This window comes from Equus asinus, chromosome 16 (assembly GCF_041296235.1).
Source record: "Equus asinus isolate D_3611 breed Donkey chromosome 16, EquAss-T2T_v2, whole genome shotgun sequence".
NCBI classification, from domain to species: domain Eukaryota; kingdom Metazoa; phylum Chordata; class Mammalia; order Perissodactyla; family Equidae; genus Equus; species Equus asinus.
In genome coordinates, this window is record NC_091805.1 from 27615344 (window position 1) to 27630848 (window position 15505).

Sequence of the window (15505 nt, forward strand, 5' to 3'; positions counted from 1 at the left end):
ATTCCTGCCCATCTTTACTTGCTGTAGCTCAGTGTCTCTGTCCCTAGACACTTCTTCCTAAAAGAAACTTCAGGTCTCAAGCTCTCCCAGCCACCTTCCATACAAGCATTGTCCTTCTAAGCCAGGGGTGCACAACTGAACGGTTAATCCAAATGCCAGACCTGCCCTTCCCATCTATGCAAGCATGTCCTGTCCCTCGAGAACTGCTGGCCTTGTGAATAAAGCCTGAGCTCCTTAATCTGGCACACAAGGCCTTTCTTGATCTAGCCCCTTTCCGTCTCTCCAGCCTCACCCCGCCCCACTCCAGCAACACCAATTGGCTTAAAGGTCTCCACACAGACCATGATGTTTCTCAACTCCAGGTCTTTATTCACACTTGTTCCTTTTACCCTCTTGTGCTCCAACTCCACCTCCACAGCAAACATCACAAACTGAGGGAAGTACTCTTCCTCCGTCCTCCCACAATTTCTCTGCCTGTCTCTGCTGTTTCATTTCCCATACCGGAACCACCAGTGTATACATCTGTCTTCACCCGTCCAGTATGACCTCTCGATGACTGTGGGTTACGCATCTTTGCAGCCTCAGCACCCATCACTGTGCCTAGCTCAAAAAGTATTTGTTAAATGAATCACTGAGCTTAAAAAAAAAAAAACTGCCCAGTCTCTGACCAGTGATTAGGGCACCATTCTGGTGACTTAGATTTGGCTGTAAGGAACTAATATGGGAAACAGCTTGCTATGGTGATGTGAGGTGCAACCCCACTACATTTCAGCCTCATTTCACACGGCTGGATTGACAGAGGGACATCCAGAAGGAGGAACCTCTAATACTTAAACCTCCCACACCTCTGTGAGCTTGGTGTTGTCCCCACTCGATAGCTGGGGAGACAGGGGCTTGAACATACAGCACCCACTACACCACAACCTTCCAAATGGAACCCACTAAAAAGCCTGGACGCACTCAAGTTAGTTCTTCCTGACTTCTACATAATACAGATACTCTCCGGGATTCCAGTTCTGGTCTGAAACGCAAACACAGTTCACAACAGGCAGTCCTGCACCCCCACTGCTATACCATAAGCAGACACCCTGCCTGGTGTGCCAAGTCTATTTCAGAACTCACGGAAATTATCTAGGCTGATAAGAGCTATCTGGTCTGAAATGAAGTATGTCCCTTCTCAAATAATCACTGCCGCCCTCTGTGCTGCTGTACTGTGCCCAGCTGACTTCTGAGGAAGAGGTAGTAAAGGGAGACATCATGGCAGCAAAGGCAGGCGGTACTGAACGCCCGCGTCCCTGACGTCCCCGGCATCCGGCAAACAGTATAAGCAGATGCTCCCCTCCCGCCCTCACCAGCCGTAGTAGGGCCTTTGGTGTACTTTATGTTCCAGAGCTCCATACAAAGATTCCTACTCCAGCACAGCTCTGGGGTCACTATCCACACCGCAAACCCTTCTGAACTGGTTTCAGTGCCTCCTGCCACAAATTTGCCATTATCACAAATTAAGCACAAAATGAAAATACTTTTCAGTTGCTTTTTTGTATGTATGTGCCAAGTTCCAACCCAAAACACATTTGCAAAAAGGCTTCCCATCTGCCTGACTTGCCCTCCTCCTTCCAATGCCACCATCCCCCACCAGGGTTTTCCTTAAATCACCACACTGCCCATCTCCACACTAGGGTGGGAGCAAAAATTCCCTGGAAACAAATCAGAGGATAAAGCGTTACCCAAAGAGGGGGCGCCAGAGGGGACGCCCCCAGTGCTGAGGATGAGCCCTCCTCACCTTTGAGTCTACGTTCTCTGCCCTGCCACAGCCCAGGACAGGGCAGACCCCCACTTTATGGGCTGCAGCTCCAGCCATGAGTTATACAAGTCATTCCAAGGTCAAAGGAAAGAGAAAGCAATGCACAGGGCGCTCTCTGATCAAGTGACAGGATAGCTGCTCTCTACAGACACCCACGGGGCTCCATTTTTAAACACACTCAGTATAGGGGGTCCCTGACCATCGGACACACTGAGTAGTATTTGGATTTGGAGGTTCCTTGTTGAATTTTTTTTCCTCCAAGTTTAAAAAAGAAAAAAGTTACAACATATGATTAAGCTTATCCTTATGCCTTTAGTCCAAAAAAGAAATCAGGAATTATCTACTCCCATCCCCAAGGGTATATAAGAAATGGTGAGTTCAACAGTTCAACACACAATGTCAGTCTGCTGCAGGAAAAAATAATAAAATAAGTTGCTGTCATTTATTAAGTGCTCACTGTGGGCCGGGCAGTGCTGGGTGCCGTGTATCCTTCCAACACCACTATAAGGAGGTGGTATTGTCCTCATTTTAAAGAAAAGGAAAATAAGCTCAATGAACTTAAGAAACTGTTCCAAGATTGCTCCAATCACCCAAAACCCTGGACTTGAACTTGCCTCCAGGGCCAACATCTCTGTATGGTAAAATTTTTCACTAAAAAATGTTGGGCCCAGATGGGTTCACTGGTGAAGTCTACAAACATTTAAGGAATAAATTATACCACTTCTCTACAATCGCTTTCAGAAGACAGACGCAGAGGGAATACTTCCTAACCCATTCTATGAGGCCAGCATGACCCTACTACCAAAATAGGACAAAGAAAATGCAAGAAAAGAAAACTACACACCAATATCTCTCATGAACATAAATGCAAAAATCCTCAACAAAATATTAGAAAATCAAATCTAATAATGTATAAAAACAGTTACACCCACAACCAAGTGGGATTATCCCAGGTATGCAAGATGCATTCGATATTCAAAAATCAATTAATGCAATCCATCACATCAACAGGCTAAAGAAGAAAAACCACATGATCATATCAGTAGATGCAGAAAAAAGCATTTGACAAAATCTAACAGTCAATCATGGTTAAAAAAAACCTCTCAGCAAACTAGGAATAGATGAGAACTTCCTCAATCAGATAAAGAACATGTACAAAAACCCTACAGCTAACATCATACTTATTGATGAGAAACTAGAAATATTCTCACTAAGATCAGTTCCAAAGCAAGGATATCCCCTCTCACCACTCCTTTTCAACATCATACTGGAAGTCCCAGCTAATGCTTACAGATAGGGATAGCCATGTGACCACATTTTGGCTAATAAGATACAACTAGAAGTGATATCTATGCAATTTCCAGGAAGTTTCTTATGAAGGGAAGGAGAAGTGTTCTTCTGCCCTTTCCTCCTTTCTGTTGGCTGGAATATACATGTGATGGGTAGAACCAGAGCAGCCATCTTGGGCCATAAGATGGAAGCAACATGCTGAGTGGAGCAAAGCAATAAGACAGAGTTGCCTTGGTCCTTGATGAACCTGGACCTGTTGGATCAGCTCTGGGCTGCTTATTTTATATGAAACACATGTATACTTTTCTCTAATTCAAGACAATATCATTTTTGGTTTTCTGACACTTGCAGCTTAACCTACCTCAGTTAACATACTGGCTTTATTTTACTTCATCGAAAATGCCAACCTTCTTCCCACTGGAGCCTCTACATACAAGGTTTTCTCCACGAACACTTTCCCCACCCTTCCTGTTCCTCTCCCCTGCCTTGGTGTGGGAACTCCTACTCATTCTTCAGATCTCTCAAGGAAGCTTCTCTTACCTCTCCTACTACATTAGATACATAATTTTTGATACTCTCATGGTATTATTTTTCTTCACTGCACTTCATGTGGTTATATTTATATAATTAGCTGTGCAATTATTTGCTTAATGTCTGCACACACCCAAGACTGAAACCACCACAAAAGACCGGAACTCAGTCACTCCGTTTATTGTAGACCCCACAGCCCAGCATAATGTCTGGCACACAGTACACATTCAAATATCAATGAAGGAAGGGTGGTGGGAGGGGAGTGGGAACAGAACCATGAGGTGATCACACTCAAAGGATTTCATACCAATAGGAGAGACTATCCTAGAGTTCTTCCTTTCACTCTTTACCTAGTAGCCAAAGTTTCAATTTTGTATACTAAAGGGAAAAAAATCATGAGATAAAGGAGGTGGCATTTTTGGTTGCTACGAATCAAGTCCCAGTTGGGGCTTCCCCACCCTCAAATGTCACAGAAGGCAGGAAACACAAACCTGTTTTTGTCCTCGTCCTCTTGTCCCAAACACTCTTCTGGCAAGGCCCTTCTCTCCAGGTGGCACAACAACCGCTGTCTCTCCCATCAGCACATCACGCGCCCAGTCTCATCCTGCCCTCCCGGGTCAGCCCAGGCCTTCCTGGCCCTCTCCCGCAGCCACAGCCCGCCTCCACGAACCCGTCTCCCATCCTTCCCCATTGGCCTCATAGTGGTTTCTTCTGCAGTCTGCCAGCACAACGCCAGGCCCATCTCCAGTCAGAAAAGCTTCCACCTGGGAACAGGGTGATCCACCCCACCCCACCCCGCCCCGCCACTGCCCTGGCTCTCCCACACAGTCCTCAGGTAATCATGATTCTCACTTGACCACCATGGGGCCCAAGTGCAGCACCTCACAGCCACAAGGGCTAGGAAACCAGGAAAACATGCTCCGAAACCCTGTCTGACTCATCTGCTCACTTTTGTGGTGACCTGTGAGCTCTGGAGCTGCTAGTGTAGGCTCTCACTGACAGCCTCAGAAGGCTGGGAGTTTCTCTTGCGGCCTCTGCTGGAAACCCACAACCCTTCCTTCCCTGAGCAATCTCTTCCCCACAATCAAGAAGCGACTGAGCAGCTACTCTGGGGATGACGCTACTCAGCACAGCAAAAGCTACTCTGCCCTAGAAAGGATCAACCAGGGCACAAAGGATATGGAAAGAAATGCTGGCAGAAAGCAACAGTGTCATAAGCACACACTCCTCTTTAACTCCTGTTCACCTCGCACCCTGCTTTATAATTGAAAGGTATTTTAGAGATACTTTATTATCTGAAGCCTCACAGAAACTCAGTAAAGTGGACAGAATAGATACTATTTCTTCTATAAGTAAATTGTTGCAAGTTACAGACCTTCCTGACAGTAACGCACACACAGGCGCACCTCCAGAGACATTCCTCACGGTAGCCTCCCATCTGGATATCTCCTTATTCCGGGCATCTAGGACATGCCCTGACCAGGATGCTTCCGGGGTAATTCCCAAAGAAGTCTAACTTTCCCTTGGTATCAAAGTGTGAGCTGGTTTATCCTTCTCCACTGGCCACTCAAGCAATCTGATCTCCTCAAAATCGAGCAGGTGTTATTTTGTTTGACCTGTCCTCTTTCCTCCCAACCTGAAGTCAGATTCTGTTTTTCCCCACTCAGTACATCTTCCTCGGCTCCCAGGACAGACACACAGCCACTATTCACCCACAAAGTGCTACTCCTATTGACTACAAATATTTACTGACCTGAAGACAGCACAGATTCAAGTAAACCCTATAGTGAGAAACACTCCAGGTGGCCCAGACCAGGCGACCTCCTTCACAAATCAGAGCCCTCGGTTCAGCTGCTGGGCCCCTGGGACAACACAACACGGAAGCACATGGTGGTACCCTAGGCCTCCACCTCCTGTGATAAGCCACAGTTTAATTCCTCATGCCTACAGTTATCTGGCACCTTCTCTGGGCAACACACTCTGCACACATTGTTTAGAATACTCATAACTCCACTGTAAAGACAGTGTTAAAACCCCCATTTTAGAGTGGTAGAAAATGGGGCTCAGAGAGGTTAAGTAACTTGCCAAAGGTCACACACCACCAGTAAGTGGCAGGGTGGGATTTGAACCTGGGTCTCCCAGACTCCAGGTCCAAGCTCTTCCCATGACAAGGCACTGCCTGCTTCTACCCTGCATTTTCCAGTCCTTCACCTCAGAACCTGGTGAATAGACTTATTGGCCAAGCATAAACATTAACTCAAGTCTGACAAAATAAAATAAAATAAACTGCTTGGTTCACACTTGCAACCTTTTGGTTGACTTAAAGACTTCATAAACTCAATGAGAAAGCACAAGCTCATTTCTCATTTTACTAAATGTCTTCTTCCTCTTTTTCACTAATGCTTGCTTATCTGCACACATGGGAAATGTTCCTAAGATCTGGCTATAACATCGATGTCTAAATTCCCAGTTCCACTTAAAGAAAAAATGCAAATGGACTCAGCCTTTCATTATGTCCTTTAGCTACAACACAGCATTCCAAAATCTCAGTTACAGAACCCCCACGTCCACGCTGGCTGCAGGCCAACCCGAAGACTTGACAGAATGCAGACAAAGCATTGGGAACAGATGCATTTGCTGCACACATTTTAAATTTAATCTGTCCCAAAAGAAATTAATATCACACCTCATGTAACACGGAGTAAAATACTTGGGGTGGGGGGAGTTATTATTTGGGGCAAAGTATAGTAAGTAATTTTCACATTTAATAAATGCAATCCTCAAGCATTCTAAATACCAATGCATACCAAGTTGACACACACATCTGGTACCTATTCCACATAATTTCCAGCATGCTGATTCCCCATATCACCCAGGGTACTAATGAGGAGCGTGTGTTCAGCTGTAATAAAAGTGGTAAAGATGCGGAGGGAATCGAGGGGTAACATTATAGCCTGGGACCAAGACACTGCAGTGGGGAGATTTTATTCCAACAACACCATTGGCTAATAAGGGTTTCTGTTATCGTCCCACTGGGAATTCTGCAATGCTGTCAGCTGCGAAGAGAGAGAAACTCCCACAGATTGTTGGACTGGGCACTGCAGGATCTACTCTGCCCCTGAGCAGAAAATGCCTTCTACCCCCATGGGATGCAAGAATCTGTAAGAAGGGGCACCCAAGATATTTCTCAGCCAATGCCACAGTCTGGCTCTAATAGAGCTTTATGAGAGGGAATGTGACAAACACCAGGATATGATGCAAAAACAAAGCTCCAAGAAGCAACACCTGGAAGGCCCTGAGCTCAAGAGCGCCTGCAGTGTACACAACATACGCTCATGTTTATACCATCTCAGATTACAACTCATTGGAGCTACAGCCCCTTGAGAAATGGAGCTGCAGAATGTACCACCACTAAAATCCAAAGGGGGCGCCTCTACCGAAGTCCCCACCTGGGTTTCTCAACAATAAAACTTGGCTCAAGGCTGAAGCTTATCCTTGGTTGGAAAAAGACAGGCAGAAGATGTATAGTGTCCTAAAACCTGTAATATGGATTTCTCAGGAAAAAACAGCCAGATTTTTCTATAGCACAACTCCTTAGGCATATCTTATCATCATTTCTTTCATCTTCCAAATGAATCATCTAAATCCAAACCTTCCTCTTGACAAACCAACCCTCTTCCAAGAAGTCAACCGCCAACTTCTTGGGCCAAAAGCCAGTGCATATTTGTATACTGTTGTGTTGAAATCATGGTGCAACCACGTTGAAGAATTTCCTGTGTTCAAGCAGTGTTTTTAAATGTTCAAAAGGATCTAAATTCTCAAAGTGTTGGGAAGTGCCAAGCTATAAAGGGCACTCACTCTTCCATCTAAGCAAGATACAAGAAATACATAAGGTAACAAGACACACTATATAATCAAGAAGTATCAGAGGGATTTATGCAGCTCTGTGAGGAAGTGGTGCTGTTTCCTTTCGTCTTTTTATAACCTGAAGAGAAAAGGTAACAGATGGAGCATAGCCCAGAAATTACCACTAGGCATAGCAAGAGAAGAGTCCCAGTGTTAGAGGCACAGTGGTACAGGAGGAGCACTGCACCAGGAGATGCAAGAGCTGTGTTTTAAATCCAGATCTGCCACTAACTAGCTGTTTGACCTTGTCTTGAAACTTCCCATCATCTCTCCCTCTTACTTGACGACAGGCTCGACTGGCAAACCAAATGAGACACTATCCATGCAAATGCTTTACAAAGTTCAAGTACTATAGAGACATAAAGAGGAGAAATAAATGAATGAAAACATTTTCTCCAATTGAAAAAATGTTTTCTTTATGAGCTTTTAGAACGATTAATAAAATACCTAAGATAAGATGTTCTTATACACTGCCTAGCCATTACTCCCCCAAAATTATTTCTAAGAATTGCACTAGGAAGATTTAAAATAAAACTATGTACAGTATTAGAGTAAAAATTCCTGTTCTCTGAGCACATTCTGGAAGGACAACTCCCAAAGGTGAGAACAGTCCATTTTTCTGCCTCCAGAGAATTCCCACAATCCAGAAAGAGAGTAATTGGCACTACCTTGGCTGACTTTCTTGTTGTTTACTTTCAATCTATAAGATGGTGCACCTGTTCCTGTTCTCCGACAGGATCTAAAGGAAGCTGAGAATGAAGGGGACACTGGCTACAGTATTCGTTTATGGGGAGATTAGAATTTATGGAGTGTTATTGCCTAAATGGCTCAGCACAGAGAACAAGAAGAAATCTGAAGATTTGGAGGATGGGAGAAAATGGAATCTGTGCTCTCCTACCATGTGAGTTTGAGACACACAAAGTAATTAAAAGAAAGTCTACTTCTTTATTAAAAAGAAAATACTTAATTGATCTGGATTCAAAATACTAAACACAATTTAGGCATGAAGCCAATAAAAATTACAATTTAATTCCTACTAATGCAATATCTTATGGCAAAGTGAGACTTGCACACTGAAAAGCTGGCCCTTGTTAACCCCGAGGGATGGCATCACCAAATCTGTTCATCTCTCATCTTGACTTGTACCTAAGATAGTTGCTAAACTAATTTTCCCTTTTTTACCCCTAGCAAACTTGTGTCTGATAAGAAAGAAAAAGATGGGAGAAACAGAGGTAAAAAAAACATGCACAGAAACACAGAGGTATAACACACTGCACTGGGCATTCTCTGGGCCTGGTGAGCCCTCAGGCCTGGGGTGCAGGGTCTGCGTAAGTGGCAAAGCAAGAAGCGGTAGGTGGGGGATGGTGATGAAGGACGGAAGGGGGAAACCACAACTGCTGGGGGGTTGAACCGTAGCCTGTAACCACTTGTCCTGGTTACAGATAGGAGACAAGACATTTAAAAAGGCAAATCCACCAACTTTTGCTTTGGCCACACAAAATATTACTAATTACAGCCAGGTGCACAAACTAGGCCATGAACTGAAATGTTTACTTTAAGGATTTTTATATATAATCAGGGCACTCAACAATTGGTTGTCAAAGGAATGAAGGAAATGCTTAACATGAATGCCAAACTACCAAGCATCAATGTATACGTCAAATCCAATTACAACACTAAACCATATTCCTTCCTCTTCAAGCCGGCTCGCTGCTCAGGTGCTTCTGTTAAGAGGGAAACAGAGCTGATGGTTTGCAGAGAAATCTGTGAACAACTAGTGTGCTCTTGCTCCTTAAAAGGCTCAGGAGAATCTATGGAGCTGGCATTCCCAGAGTTCACAGCAGTTATGGGCCAATCAAGCAGCGCCATGAACGGGACTTCTCAGTGTAGACCAAGGAACACTGGGCCTTAGAAAGATAGAAGGATTGTGCCCAGCTAAGTAGCCCTGGTCCAGGCCCACATTTTTGTACGTGATTAAATTCAGAGACTCTATAACCTCTTTCACCCATTATACTTCCCTTTATACCCAATATCAGCTTTTAGTTCTAAATCTCTTGTTTCCTTTTTTCGGGCCTGTGTTTGTGTGTCGTCTACTTAGCTGGAAACCACATGAGGGCAAGGACCACGTTTCTTCTGCTTGTCCTCTATCTATCCTGGGGCCTGGCACAACGCCTGGCACATGGCAGGTGTTCACAAACACCTGTTGAGTGATGAATTCCAAAACCCTAATTCTCTATGGACCATGGAGCCAGTCTCCTGGGTTTATATCTCAGCCCTGCCATGTTTTAGCTTTGTAACCTGGGGCATTTACTTAACTGCTCTGTGTCTCTGATTCTCTATCTAGACAACGGGGATAATAATTGTTTATGCCCCATAAGGCTGTTCTTAGGATTAACTCATTTTTATTATCATATAATAATTATTATTACTCTCTCTCCAACTATGGGATGTCTTCTGAAAAAATTACTCTTTAACCTGTCTCAAACTCCTTTTGCAGTAAGAATCATAGAATATTAGAGCTTAAAGGAACCTTGGTTCCGTGTAGTTCAATGCTCTCACTGTCACTCAGAGGGTTCAGGAGACCTCTACAAACTAGTTGGTAAAAAGTCCTTCTCTGACCCACAACTAAAAAAACATATATATGCAACTATATACTGAGAGGATTTGGGGAGAAAAAGCAGGGGGAAAAAAAAAGTTTGGCCACAGTTGTTAGCTCAGGTGCCAATCTTTAAAAAAAACAAAGGGCGGGGGGGGGGGGGGGCGGGTCCGTAGCTGAGTGGTTAAGTTCGCACGCTCAGCTTCAGCGGCCCAAGGTTTCACCAGTTCAAATCCTGGGCACGGACATGGCACCACTCATCAGGCCATGCTGAGGTGGCGTCCCACATGCCACAACTAGAAGGACCCACAACTAAAAATACACAACTTTGTACCAGGGGGCTTTGGGAGAAAAAGGAAAAATAAAATCTTTAAAAAAAAAAAAAGTCCTTCTCTTCCAATCCGTCCTAATTGTCAGACAAGTTCTGCCATGGCTTCTGACCCTAAAGATGCAAAACTAATGTACCACGGTAGGTCTGACCAAGGTCCCCAGTTTTAGTGGGCTCTACTCCTAGAAAACTCCTGATCCAACCAAAATGTCATGCTATCGATTCCTTTACTATCTATATACTCAACTACTTCTAGAAAGGAAAATGAGGGGATTGTAATAAAAAATAAACAGAAAACCCACTTTACTGCCAATCAATTTTTCTAAAAGTGGCTATGGCAAAAAAGAAATCTTATCCAAAAACTTAGCTAAAGGGAACTACTTCATTTGAGCACCAAAACCAGTTTTGAGCTTCCTAGCAGCCAAGGTAAAAGAGAAAAGGTGATGCTTACAAGACGTCATAAAAAGAAAACAAATCAACTCTTTGCATAAGAAAATATTTTTCCTAAGTCTGAATTTAAGAGGCTTATAATAATGCAAGGATCAGTAATTTCAAGAGTCATTTTACAAAAACATATGTACATAAATTTGTTTATACGGCCTCATTAAAAATAGAGGAGATAGGAGCTGGCCTGGTGGCATAGTGGTTAAGTTTGTGTGCTCCGCTTTGGTGGCCCAAGATTCACGGGTTCAGATCCCGGGCACAGACCTACACACCACTCATCAAGACATGCTATGGCAGCATCCCACATACAAAATAGAGGGAGACTGCACAGATGTTAGCCCAGCAACAATCTTTCTCAAGCAAAAAGAGTAAGACTGGCAATAGATGTTAGCTCAGGGCAAATCTTCCTTACCAAAAGAAAAAAAAATGTACTCTATAGTGAATTTCATTGAGAGTTCCAGGCAATTCTCTCTATTACGTACAAAAACTCCTTTTGTAGAACTGGGAGATTTTTTTTTTAACATCTTAAAGCATTAATTTACATTAATGTAAGTATGAAGGCAAAAAACAAAGTAGCATTAGTTTGCTAAAGGCATTTGGGGCATTCTGTGATCTCCATTTTTAAAAACATGCCATGTCATAAATTAAAAGTTCTGGATTTTGCTGTGCTGAGTCAACAAGCAACTTCCAAAAGGACAAATTCCAAACAGAGGCATCCATTTAATAAAAGGAAGGGATTTGAGTCAGTCAAATTGTATTTAACCTAAAGGCAAATTCTCATTGTTTAATAAACTCCCACCCCTCCCCGCCAAATTTAAAACTGGGATAAATGAGATACCTGTTCAGAAAAGCATCTCCTGAGCACTGTCACGGCCACACCTCACACACCACAGTGCTGTAAGACACATCTGCATCTGACATGGAAACCTTTCAAAACGGACGTGTCATATGATGTTGCCAAGCTCAACTGTTTTTTTAAGTTTGTCACATTCAATCAAAGCAATTTCTGTCTTTCTGAAATCCGCATGTTATCTGGGGAAAACTCTCTTCGGTGTGTTTCCACTCTGGATCAACTAGCTCCTCTCTTTTCCTCCCAAGTGAACAGTAAGAAACCACTCTGCCAGAGGGAATTCACCTTTTCTCACCTGGAGACAAGCTGGAATACTTTCAAATGGCCAATTTGAAAATGAAATCCCTGGCATACCAATTCCTAAAACAAAAGGGCTTTGTTTCAAGATTTGCACAAAAAAAAATACCAGAACTACACTAATCTATTTAAAGTAATAATTAATTCCTTCTCTCAGTATTTTATATCATACTCCCTTCTCCCCTCCTTGCTTCATCCAGCCCAAAGAACCATCTTACCACCATACACTAAATGCCCCTTTTCTTCAGCATTGACTGGTTATGAGATATCCCACGTAAGCAAATCTTCCAAATAACTAAGGCTTTACTCCTTTCAAGAAAGAAAGTGCCATTAGTCATTTTTAAAGGAAATCTACCTAAAACGTACTACATACATCATTATTTCCTGGCCATTAAATATTTTGGGCATCCTGCATATCACTTATTAAAATTTTCTGAGCACTCAGGGTCATCATGAATAGGAATTACAGTTTACTAAACTTGGTATGGTATTTCCGTTTTTATCTCTACACCTAATGGTCCCATATTTCTAAGCTTTACAGTTCCGTTTATACTCTCTATACTTCTGTTTTTCTCAACTCTGGTTGCAGGCCTGTGTCTCTGCCTCCAGCCCCCCGACATGCCATCTTTTACACTCAATTGTAAGCCAACAAGCTCGGGATGAGGGTCATCCCACCTCCAGACTAACCTGTGTGGGCTTTTGACAGCTATCTTCCCTTGTAACTCACCAAACGTTTTGGCTTCCTTCACGTGCTCCAGACGCGTGAACCTGCTGTAAAAGGGACACCGTCTAATAATACTAGTGACAATATTAGCGACACTGTCCACACTAATCTAATTTGATTGGCAAGCCATCAAAGAAAGTGAAGCTTGTACACTAAGGGTGAACTGTGGAGAATTTAGTTCACACAAAAACTGTGCTAAAAGTTCTACTCTCCTACTGCTGTAAGGCTTCAGGCATTTTAGAAATTTTATCTTTTCAAGAAGAGGAGAAAGCAAATATATGACTAGGTCTTGTGTGTGTGTATATATAAAGGTCTCACGATGTCTCCTCCTCTCATGTTTCAGAAAAAGAGATATTTAATTGGCACATCACAGATGAATTACAATTACAGCATCATTTTCACATTCTCCCACTGTAGTTCCTCAATGGAACTTGTAAGCACCATTCCTTTCTGTCTTCACTCTCCCATCAGTGCTGGCAGGCACTGTCATGGAGATCAGGCCCTCCCACCAGTGGTCCCTGCTCTGGTTCAGTACAAATGATCCACTGTGTACAATATAGTGCAGGGCAGGCTGCATGCTGGACAGTGCCATTTCACAAAGAAAACATACAGTGAGGCCGCTCCAAAAGCCCGTCTACAGTACAATGATGTCATCCACAGCTTTCTACAGTCAAGTCATGACATGGAATCTCCCCTGCCTCTCAGGTTGGTTAGAAGTACAGGTCAGATTGCACTCTTTGCAAACCAGGATTGTGTAAGGAGAGGCACACAGTGAGGCCTACTGCATTTCACAGACTCAGGGAGCCTCATCTTTTTAAGCGCTTTTCCGAAACCAAATAGAGTCTCTTTGCCCCCAGAGATAACTCATAATTTATCCTTGATTTCAACCTTTTTTACTGTAAAAAGTATAGGAAGTTGCATGGAAACAATGGATGGAAGTGCACTTTTTTATCAAACAAGAACAGGAAACTTTCAGTAGTTTATGGTAAAACTACATATTTGCGCCAAAGAGAAAAAGTAAATTAGGCTCTTTTAACTCCTAACTTTTCACCCTCTCCCATCCAAAATTTACAAGAACAAGCAGAACTGACACCCGTGAAACAAATCTCCAGACCAAGAACAAAATCGACATTTACAGGCTTCAAAAATATATTTCCCCCAAATTACTTAATGAGCCTCTTCAAACAGGCCTACCCCAACTTCTTCCATTATTGTATGGCCAAAAGGAATCATAATAAAACTCTGGAATATTAAAGATAATAAGTGAGGAAATTCCAGAAAATATACAAACTATTTCAGGGAGCCAAAACAGGACTATATATTTATTTTTCTATTCTAATGCATAGGAATGAATAAACCAGCAAATAAAACAGGCATTCACCAAAGTAAACACACAGCTGGCTGCAGTTCTGTAACACGGTCTCCCACATCCACCACAGCCTCCACACCACAGCAACGGTTTCCCGAACCAGGGGTACCCCAAACGCCGAGAACCTCTGCTATATACCGTGACCAATTTAAGAGCAGATTTTTTGAATCCACGACATCTAACACAGCAACTGACACACAGGAGGGGCTCCACGTATATAACAGAAAGGAAAAGCCCAAATTCAGTTCTCATTCACTTCAGTCTTAGTCCAACCCTGTCCGGGCTCTGGTTCCTCTTCCACTAACAACATATCTCCTCCCTGAACCTCAGTTTTCTCATCTTTAGAATAAGGATAATACTTGTCCTAGCTCATCCCCAGGATGGTGAGGAAAACAAAGGAGATCATGCATTGAAAGGTTTTTTAAATTAAATTGGGAAGCTCTATACCAACAGAAAGATATTACCAATAAATATATGAAAAGTCAATAGAAAAAAAACCTCCTTTCTCCTCATCATCCTACCATCCCCCTCCAAAAAAGAAGCTCACAACATACAATATGGACCTTAGGAACACGGAACAAAGAAGGCCGAACCCAGAGGTGAAGAGCTGGGTTCTAGTCCCAGCTCCACCACTAACAAGCTGTGTGACCTGGGCCACCTCGGGCTCCTTCCCTGTGAACTAGGGCTAACACTATCTATCTGGCCAAAATGAGCTAAAGTAATGGACAGAAAAGAATTCTATAAACTTAAAAGTGAGATACGCATATAAGAGATTAATGAATTGTATTGGCCTAATAAAAAGTTTGGACCTAAATGGCTTTGTTATAAAATGGGTTGACAAGGAAACAAACTGGTTGTGATCAGACTTTTTCCAAAAACCTGAAGGAAGATGACTCAGCAAAGAGAGAGGAGCGGAGACGCCCCCACACCGGGAACTCACTAATTTATTATGCAAAGAAATGGGGGCTTTAGAGATTGGAATTTAGAGCAAAGAACTGTGGATTAGAATCCCTTTGAGTCCACTTAAACTTGTGAACTGGAATATCAGGTCAGATCTTCTCCATTCCTGGTGAAGACAGAGGCAGGCAAACCCTAATTCTACATGGGGATGCCCCGCATTCCAGAATAAACAGCAGCTCATGCAGAGAGCAATAGAAGGAGAATAAGAGAGAAAATAGATCAACAAACTACAACAGATTGGTCACTCAGTAATTAAGAAGAAAAAAAGAAATGAAAAGAACCTATCTCAAAGTTCAACTCAAGGCTGAATTCCTATCAGAAAACTACTGGAGGCCAAAGCCTGCATCTGCGTAAGACTTTAAATCCGAGGCTGGTCTTTGAGAAAACATTTGACAAAGATTGCCAA

At 43.0% G+C, this 15505-nt stretch overlaps 1 protein-coding gene across 2 annotated transcripts in view; it reads right to left on the reverse strand.

Moving 5' to 3' along the window:
• TGFBR3 (transforming growth factor beta receptor 3) overlaps nt 1-15505 on the reverse strand; it is a 187192-nt gene that overhangs the window by 114100 nt on the left and 57587 nt on the right. The window lies entirely within an intron of this gene.